Genomic DNA, 9,426 nt, shown 5'->3' with positions numbered 1-9,426 from the left:
ATGAGATAAAGGGGGCATCAAATGTGGCCCCTGACATCACCAAAGGACCGCACATACTGTTCAATATATATAATGCTTGAGTGGACTGTCGGAGACTTCAGACTTTAATAGATGAAAATGAGGGCTAGAGAGTGTAGACGTGCCACATTTTGGGCTGGGGGTGTGCTTTTGAAGACAATAGAAAACAGGGAACACGTTACATGAAACTAGTAAACATCAATTCTATTGCCCCAATCGATGTTTCCACTATAGACCACTAAGGTCTGAGGGCCACACATCATATATGAAAGGGCCACATGCCTACAGTCAATAAAGTGGTACTTTAGCTAAAATAATAAAAATGGGCAAACAGGCAGGAAGTTTAATGCAGAAAAGACATGCTTTGTCTCTTCTGCACTGAAGTTACTTACCTGCTGATGATTTTTAGGTGACAGGTTCTCAGTCTAAAAGATGTCTCCTCTGTACTTCACTGAGTGTACTGCAATGCAAATCGCACTGCAATACATTCCTTCCCGACTCTGCTAGCCAACGAAAGTGACAAGTGACCTGGAAAAGATGTCATACACATAGTTTTCTGGGTCACAGCAAGAAGGGGAGGAGAGTGGACGTGTGTCCACTCTCCTCCCTCCCCTCCACCACATAAAATACCCCTCAAAATAATTATGAGGCCACTCCCATATACACTATATTGTCAAAAGTATTGTTCGGCCTGCCTTTACACGCACATGAACTTTAATGGCATCCCAGTCTTAGTCCATAGGGTTCAATATTTAGTTGGCCCCGACCTTTACAGCTTCAACTCTTCTGCTGTCCACGAGATTTAGGAGGGTGTCTATGGGAATGTTTGACCATTCTTCCAGAAGCACATTTGTGAGATCAGGCACTGATGTCGAACGAGAAGGCCTGGCTCACAGTCTCCGCTCTAATTCATCCCAAAGGTGTTCTACCGGGTTAAGGTCAGGACTCTGTGCAGGCCAGTCAATACCTTCCACCCCAAACTCACTCATCCATGTCTTTATGGACCTTGCTTTGTGCACTGGTGCGCAGTCATGTTGGAACAGGAAGGGGTCATCCACAAACTGTTCCCACAAAGTTGGGAGCAGGAAATTGTCCAAAATGTCTTGGTATGCTGACGCCTTAAGAGTTCCCTTCACTGGAATTAAGGGGCCAAGCCAAACCCGTGAAAAACAACCTCACACCATAATCCCCCCTCCACCAAACTTTACACTTGGCACAATGCAGTTTGCCAAATACCAGTCTCATGGCAACCGCCAAACCCATCGGATTGCCAGACAGAGAAGCGTGATTGGTCACTCCAGAGAACACATCTTCACTTCTCTAGAGTTCAGTGGCGGCATGCTTTACACCACTGTATCCGATGCTTTGCATTGCGCTTAGTGATGTAAAGCTTGGATGCAGCTGCTCAGCCATGGAAACCCATTCCATGAAGCTCTCTACACACTGTTGTTGAACTAATATGAAGGCAGCCTTTAGCTATTGACTCTGCAGACAGTTGGTGACTTTGCGCACTGTGCGCTTCAGCATGCACTGACCCCGCTCTGTGATTTTACATGGCTTAATTGCTGTTGTTACCACTTTGTTACAATACCACTAACAGTTGACCGTGGAATATTTAGTAGCAAGGAAATGTCACGGATGGACTTATTGCACGGGTGGCAACCTATCACGGTACCACACTTCAATTCACTGAGTTCCTGAGAGCGACCCATTCTTTCACAAATGTTTGTAGAAGCAGTCTGCATGCCTAGGTGCTTGATTTTATACACCTATGGCCATGGAAATTATTGGAACAGCTAAATCCAATGATTTGGAGGGGTGTCTCAATACTTTTGGCAATATAGTGTGTATGGAGGGAGGGGTGTAGAGGTGAACAGAGGAAGGGAGTGGCTGCAGAGGTGAGCAATGGAGGTGATATGGGGGGTGCAGTGGTGACCAGTGGATGGAGGGTGGTACAGAAATGACCAATAGAGGAAGGATGCAGAGGTGACCAGTGGATAGAAGAGGGGGGGGTTGCAGAGATGACCAACGTATGAAGGTAAGGGATGCAGAGATTGCTGGTGAATGGAGGTGGGGGTAGAGGTGACCAATGGATGGAAAAGGGGTGCAAAGGTAAGCAGAGAAGGAAGGAGGTACAGCAGTGACCAGCGGATGGAGAGGGTGCAGAGATGACCAGTGGATGGAGGGGGTGCAGAGGTGACCAGTAGATGATGGGAGGTGGGTAAAGAGGTGACCAGTGGATTAAGGAAAGAGGTGGAGAGGTAACCAGAGGATGGAGGTGGGGGAAGAATTGACCAGCAGGTGGAGGGGGTGCAGAGGTGATCAGTGGATGAAAGGAGGTCGGGGCAGTGTAGGATCGTCTTTAAATTTTAAGTCAATGTAGAACTCTCCATTTTTTTTCTGTGGTCAGCGTAATTGCTCCATTACATTGGTGGTTAATGTAAATGTTCCATTATATTGGTGGTCATTGTAATGCTCAGATTACATTGGTGGTCGGGGTAGAAAGCCCTCATACTGACCACCAATGTAAAGGGGGATCTGAAGATTTTACACTTTGAAAAAAAAACTAATTTGCTCATGTTCGCCAGGGCAATCTTCTTCCTACTGACCACCAAAGTCAGGGCATTCTTCTTCCACCAGACAATGATGCCAGATATTCAGCCTCCCACTAACCACAAGTATTTGTTTCTAACCACTGAAGCTAAGGCATTTTCCCCTACTGACCACTGCTGCTGAGGCTTCTTCCTTCCACTGATGCTGGGGTATTTGTTCTGCCATTGACCAGAAATGTAAGTACATTCTCCAGCACTGCTATGTACATTGCATAGTCCTGACCGCTATGCTCTATATACGGTTTAGAGCAGTGGTTCTCAACCTTCCTAATGCCGTGACCCTTTAATACAGTTCCTCATGTTGTGTTGACCCCCAACCATAAAATTATTTATCCAGTAATTATAATTCATGAGTGTCGTTTTACCTCCAATACTGCTGCTTTCAACACAGCAGCTGCTTTCTACACAGTAGCTGCTCTTTACACATCGGAAATATGTGTTTTCTGATGGTCTTAGGGGACCCCTGTGAAAGGGTCGTTTGACCCCCAAAGGGGGCGCGACCCACAGGTTGAGAACCACTGGTTTAGAGCGTCACATAGACCTGATATGCTATGTTATGTTTTACATACAGTAATTATGCATAAAGTGTTTATTTTCTCAAAAGTTGCTCATTGCTGTGTAGTTTGTAACTATTTTAAACCAATACTAAAGGATACTTTTTTTGCTTTAAAATAAAAAAAGATGTTATACTTCCCTGCTCTGTAGAAGGATATTCTGTGATATTGCACAGAGCGGCTCCTTAACTCCTCTTTTGGGGTCCCCTGCCAGTGCTGTCTGCTCCCCTTTCCTCTGGGTGCCCCTTCAGTAAGCCGTGTGCTAAGGGGGCACCCGTGCAGCAGCGGTTCCGAGCAAGGCTGTATGCATCCATAGACACACACAGCACTGGTAAGCCACATCTGTGCTCCCTCCTCAGAAGTTTGATGACAGCAGTAGGAGCCTTTGAACCCAGGAAGTGGAGGGGCAGTGCTGCAGCCAAGACAGCACGGGATTGGTGAGATGAGCCAGCTAGATGTTTAGGGGCAGGGGGGCTAGGACAGGTATTGCAGTACTTTTTTAACTTTAATGGTAAAAAAGGTTTTGCGTTTAGAAGCACTTTAATGAAATTCTTCTTCAAGGTAGGCTCAGACAAAGTGTTAGCTATCTGTCTATATTCTGTTTCATTTCAGTAAAATATTCCTTTAAGTTAAAGTGGAACTACACTGCATTTGAGCACCACAAACCAAGATCGCTATTTAATTCATTTTTAATATGCAAAGCAAACTCCCCCATCAAGCCATGTCTCCATGGTTTATTGTCCTTTTATAAATCACTTTGAAAAACAACTCCCTAGCGTTTCTGGCTGCTGCCATCTTGAGTAAGGGCAGATGATTCATGTAACATTCACTTCCTGGAATTTATCTGCCCTTAGCTCAGGAATACAGGCAGGAAGGTGTGCTTAGCTGAGAAAACCCCTCCTCCCCTCCCGAAGACTCCTGGGATGTATGACCTCATTTGCTGGCAGCAAAAAAATTAAAATAATCAATGTTGAGAAAGTGGAGTTCCACTTTAAGCAAGGTGGGTGGGGTGAGGGAAAGTAAGTAAACATGTCGCTTTTCATAAATTACACTACATGGCCCCCATCCTTTATTTTCCATACATGAGCATCCATTACCTGTGATTGTGCAAACCGGGACATCCTGGTATATGTTGGGCAGCACAGTGGCTAAAATGTTAGCACTTCCACCTGGCAGTACAGGGTCGTTGGTTCAAATCCAAACCACAGCACCACTTGCCTGGAGTTTGCATGTTCTCCCTGTGCCTGCTTGGGTTTCCTCCGGGTACTCCGGTTTCCTCCCACACTCCAAAGACATGCTGGTAGGTTAATTGGCTCCTGACTAAATTGTCCCTAGTATGTGTATGTATGAATGTGAGTTAGGGACCTTAGATTGTACGCCCCTTGAGGGTTAGCGACTGATGTGAATGTACAATATATATGTAAAGCGCTGTGTAAATTGATGGCACTATATAAATACCTGGAATAAATAAATATGTGGAGATTACATTATTATTATTATACAGGATTTATATAGCGCCAACAGTTTGCTCAGCGCTTTACAATATAACGGGAGACAATACAGCAACAATAAATAAAGAAAAATAGTGAAGCGCTTACATTACATAAAAATTAATATAAAATAAAAAGTGCCTTCAAAAATTATAATAAATATAATAATATGTGACAACTCTATATAATATACGCTAATATCTCCCTCTAGTGGAGGAAGAAAAATGGTGCAACCAAACTTATTAAATTGGTGAATTAACACACACTGTGAAAGATACTATTTTGCAGGGCATATAATCAAAAGGACTCCACAAATCAAATTAAGAGTGAATATACAAGTGAATAAAAACTCATATAATATATCAATTAACCACTAAAATATCGTGCCTAATTTACACACATTATATATACATCATAGGTGATAAAATGTCCATGCATGTGACTCTGTGCTTTTAAAACCACTCGTGTTCTCCACTTCTAGGTGTAAAATGAATCCTCCAAATGGCAGCAATGCCTGCTCACCTCCCCTCCTTGACCCTCACAGGGCCGCAGAGCTGTTTCCACCTCAGTGGTATATCCCTCCTGGAAAACTCCTTATTCCTTCTCCTCTCTTAGTTCTTCACTCCAAACTCTTGCACAGGCTCTACAGTCCATTGGTCCGCCACTCATGCTGGTAGGTTAATTGGTTCCTGTCTAAATTGGCCCTAGTGTGTGTATGTATGAATGTGAGTTAGGGACCTTAGATTGTACGCCCCTTGAGGGTTAGCGACTGATGTGAATGTACAATATATATGTAAAGTGCTGTGTAAATTGATGGTGCTGTATAAGTACCTGAAATAAATAAATATGTGGAGATTATATTATTATTATTATATAGCCAACAGTTTGCTCAGCGCTTTACAATATAACGGGAGACAATACAGTTCAATACAAGAGGGTTAGGGGGGCCCTGCTCCTTGGAGCTTACATTCTAAGATATCGTCTGAATCAAGGAGCACTACAAGCCCCAGCAGAGCCAGAATTTCCCACTAAGTGCTTTAGAGTCCAAGTCTAAGAGTCCGCTGAAGTCGGTGAGTGAGTGGGATCATTGGTGGGGAGCACAGCATGTGAATTTGCCACTAATTGTATGGAGAACAGCACACTGGCACTGATATTAATGTACTTTTGATATGATGGACTTTTTATAGTGATATTTGTTTACACGTTGTGTTGCACTTATGCGTTTGAATATCCAATAAGGCAACGCTTATCTACCCGTATTTGTACAAGTTTACTGCTGGCTGAAGGTCAGAAGTAAAGAATCACCAACCCAAGACAAGAATGCGGATCAGGTGCTGTCATTTTTTCTACCTCTCTGCTTATTTCAGGCCAGTGGCTCAGTATTGACACCATCTGGAGTCCTTGAGAAGTCACCTATTCCTGAGATTTCTTTCACTTTCATTTTGCTCTGTTTAGTATGGCGTCTGCTGCTATGAGAGAAGAACTGACTTGTGGTATCTGTCTGGAAATTTACATGGATCCCGTATCATTGAGATGTGGTCACTACTTCTGCCATGACTGCATAGTGAAGGCACTAGACACCCAGGAAGGGGGTAGATCTTATACCTGTCCTGAATGCAGAGGAAAGTACCCAAAGAGGACTTGTCTGCAGAAGAACAGGAAGCTACGTAATATAGTGGAATACTTCAGATCAATGCAGAGAGAACAGGAGAAAACCGGGGTATCATGTATGTATTCTATTTCATTTTCTGTTCCCGTGTTTGTATCCTTAAGTCTGTTGGTATGAGATCACATGGAAGTCTTTATTGTCTTTTGTGCTCAGGGAGTGTTTCTCCAGCTTTAGCAACCCCACAACCACTTTAAGCAGGGCTCTCATTCTGAACCCTGGTCTCAGATAAGTAGATTCTAGTATTGGAATCTTAGTCTTGTGTTCCAGTATAGAGGCTCCGAGGCAGAGGATGATGTGAATATAATGCGGAGTAAGTAGTAGAGTTTAGACTAGGATCCAAACACACCAGAGTTCATCCCTATTTAGCACTACCTTGCTGTGCAATAAAATTGTTAAATGTCCCCCACAATGTATGAAGAGGACATGCCAGGCTGGTGATTTAGGAGCTCACTGGCCAATTTAAATAGCTTCTTGTTGTTTCTTAGATTGTATTTCTGGCATACCACACCTTGTTCGCAACTCACCTGCATCTATCCATGAATTCTCTGTTTCCTGTCCACAACTTGTTCATCTCTACACAACCCTTCTCCATACACCCTCTGCTCCCTGACCACACGTAATCTACCAATGCCCAACACCTCTCCATGAACCCCTGCTACCAATTCTGTTCTGTATATATTTGTCATAAGGGTATTCTGCCTGTGTTTCCATTTTTGCCCTCCACTCTCCTTCTGTAATCTCAATCAGTGCTCTGCTACCTGTCCCCACCTCGCTCACCTCTTCTCAACATCTCCCTATGAACCCTCTCCAACTTGTTCCCACCTCTCACCTCTCCCACCCGCTTTCTTCCTGCCCACACTTCATTCACCTCTCCCTGTTTCCTCTCCATGAACCCTCTGCCTGCCCACACCTTACTTACCTCTGCCTGACACCTCTTCATGAACCCTCTGCTTGCCATCTACACCTCACTCACATCTCTTTGTTTCCTTTCTATGAACCCTTTGCTGCTTGTCCACACCTCCCAATACTAGCTATTTTATGCCTTGTCCACATCTCACTTGCATTTCTCCATAAACCCTCTGCTGCCTGACCACAACTGACCCACTTCTCCCTAACACCTCTCCATGAACCCCTGCTGCCTGACTACACCTTATTAATTTCCTATATGTCCTATATTTTTTACTTTAAGAGCATTCTGCTCATGTTTCCATTTTTGCCATCCACTCTCCTTCTCTAATCTCAATCTATTGCTTGCCCACTTCTCGTTCACATTTCTCAGGAGCCCTCTTCCTACCTGCCCACACCTTGCTTACCTCAACCTGACACCTCTTCATGAACTCTTATTTTTGTGTCCACACATCACTCACCTCACTCATCTCTACCTGTCTGTTCTCTGTGAACATTCCGCTGCCTGCCTACAACTTACTCTCCTCTTCCCGACACCTCTTTGTGAACCCTCTGATTCGTGTCCCCACGTCACTCACCTCTCCGTTTCTATTCCAGGAATCCTTTGTTGCCCAACCACACCTTGCTTACCTCTGTCCTACACCTTTCCATGAACCCTTTACTACCTTACTACACATCACTCCTCTATTTCTGATACAGAACTTCTCCATGAAACCTGTGCTGGCTGTCCACACCTAAATCACATTGACCAACACCATTTCATGAACCCTTTGTTGCCTGACCACACCTCACTCACTATTTCCAGGTAACTCCTCATAAACCTTCAATGACCCCATATAACTCACCTTGTCATCTTTCCTACTTGTACAATATTCCTTTGGCCACCTAATCTTCACCTTTTGATCACTTTCGTCCCATGTAATTCTCAGAATATTTTTCACATTTCCCTTGTGTTTCCAGTTACCATTTCCAGTCTGATGAGTGAATTCGTTCAGTTGGCCATAGGGCTGCCTATCAGATTTGTCAGAGAGGCAGCCAAATGGACAACTAAGGCAACTTGCACAGCAGACTGACAATGCCACTGTCAATTGGAAGATAGTGGCTTAGCACTATCAGTCTGCAACCTTCAGGTTGCTAGGGCTTGGTTTGCTTTGATATGATTGAAGACTGTTTTGTATTTAAGTTAAATCAAGAGCCTTCCCCGACAGATTCAAGGCAATGCTTGGAGCATAAAGCTAACACTTTGTTGTAGGTTTTTTGTTTTTTCTGACTGCACTTATTAATTTTTGATTGAAGTGGGTAAGTTTTTGTCAGCTCTCCCTATGTCTGCCCCATGTCTTTATTGCTTATACACTTTATTGATTGAATAAAGTATGCTTTATTTTTAGCGTATGTACTTTACAGTGTTTGGATGTCTTCTTTCCATTCTCCAGTCCCCTTTACAGGCTTGGGTTCACCCGGTAGCCACAACTCCTACCACTGAAACCAGCACAGGTACACTTTCCTCAATGGGAACCAGAACCTTTACTGGCCTAGAACGTCGCAAGCTTATCCAGCAGCAGTTGGTGTTATTGCTACATGCACACAAGTGTCAACGACAGCAGAAAGGCAGTGGTGTCATGCATGTATGCAGTCTTCCCCATTGTCTTACCATGAAGAATGTTCTGAATCACATGCCACATTGTAAAGCTGGGAGAACCTGCCAGGGTAAGCTGTTATCAAATGTACCAAGTTGTTAAAATAACCTTTACTGCTGCTCCGTATTCACTGTACCATGTTCCCAACTAGAGATGAGCGAATTATTCAAAAATTCGATTCGGCTGATTCGGCGAATTTCAGGAAGAAATTCGATTCGATGCGAATTTATTCGCTACGAAGTTAACTTATAAAAAGGGTTTCTAGGCTTCAGAGAGCCTTTAAATTAGTGCAGAACACTGTACCTTTAATTTAAATGCCCTTGGAGATGAGGAAGGAGAAGGAGAAGGAGAAGGATGAGAAGAAGGAGAAGGAGAAGGATGAGAAGAAGGAGAAGGAGAAGGATGAGAAGAAGGAGAAGGATGAGAAGAAGGAGAAGGAGAAGGAGAAGGATGAGAAGAAGGAGAAGGAGAAGGATGAGAAGATGGAGAAGGAGAAGGATGAGAAGAAGGAGAAGGATGAGAAGAAGGAGAAGGATGAGA

The sequence above is a fragment of the Staurois parvus genome, unplaced genomic scaffold (assembly GCF_062004578.1).
Source record: "Staurois parvus isolate SC_StPar_1 unplaced genomic scaffold, SC_StPar_1.0 ptg000197l, whole genome shotgun sequence".
Taxonomy (NCBI): Eukaryota; Metazoa; Chordata; class Amphibia; order Anura; family Ranidae; genus Staurois; species Staurois parvus.
Note: the sequence above shows the minus strand (reverse complement) of the source record.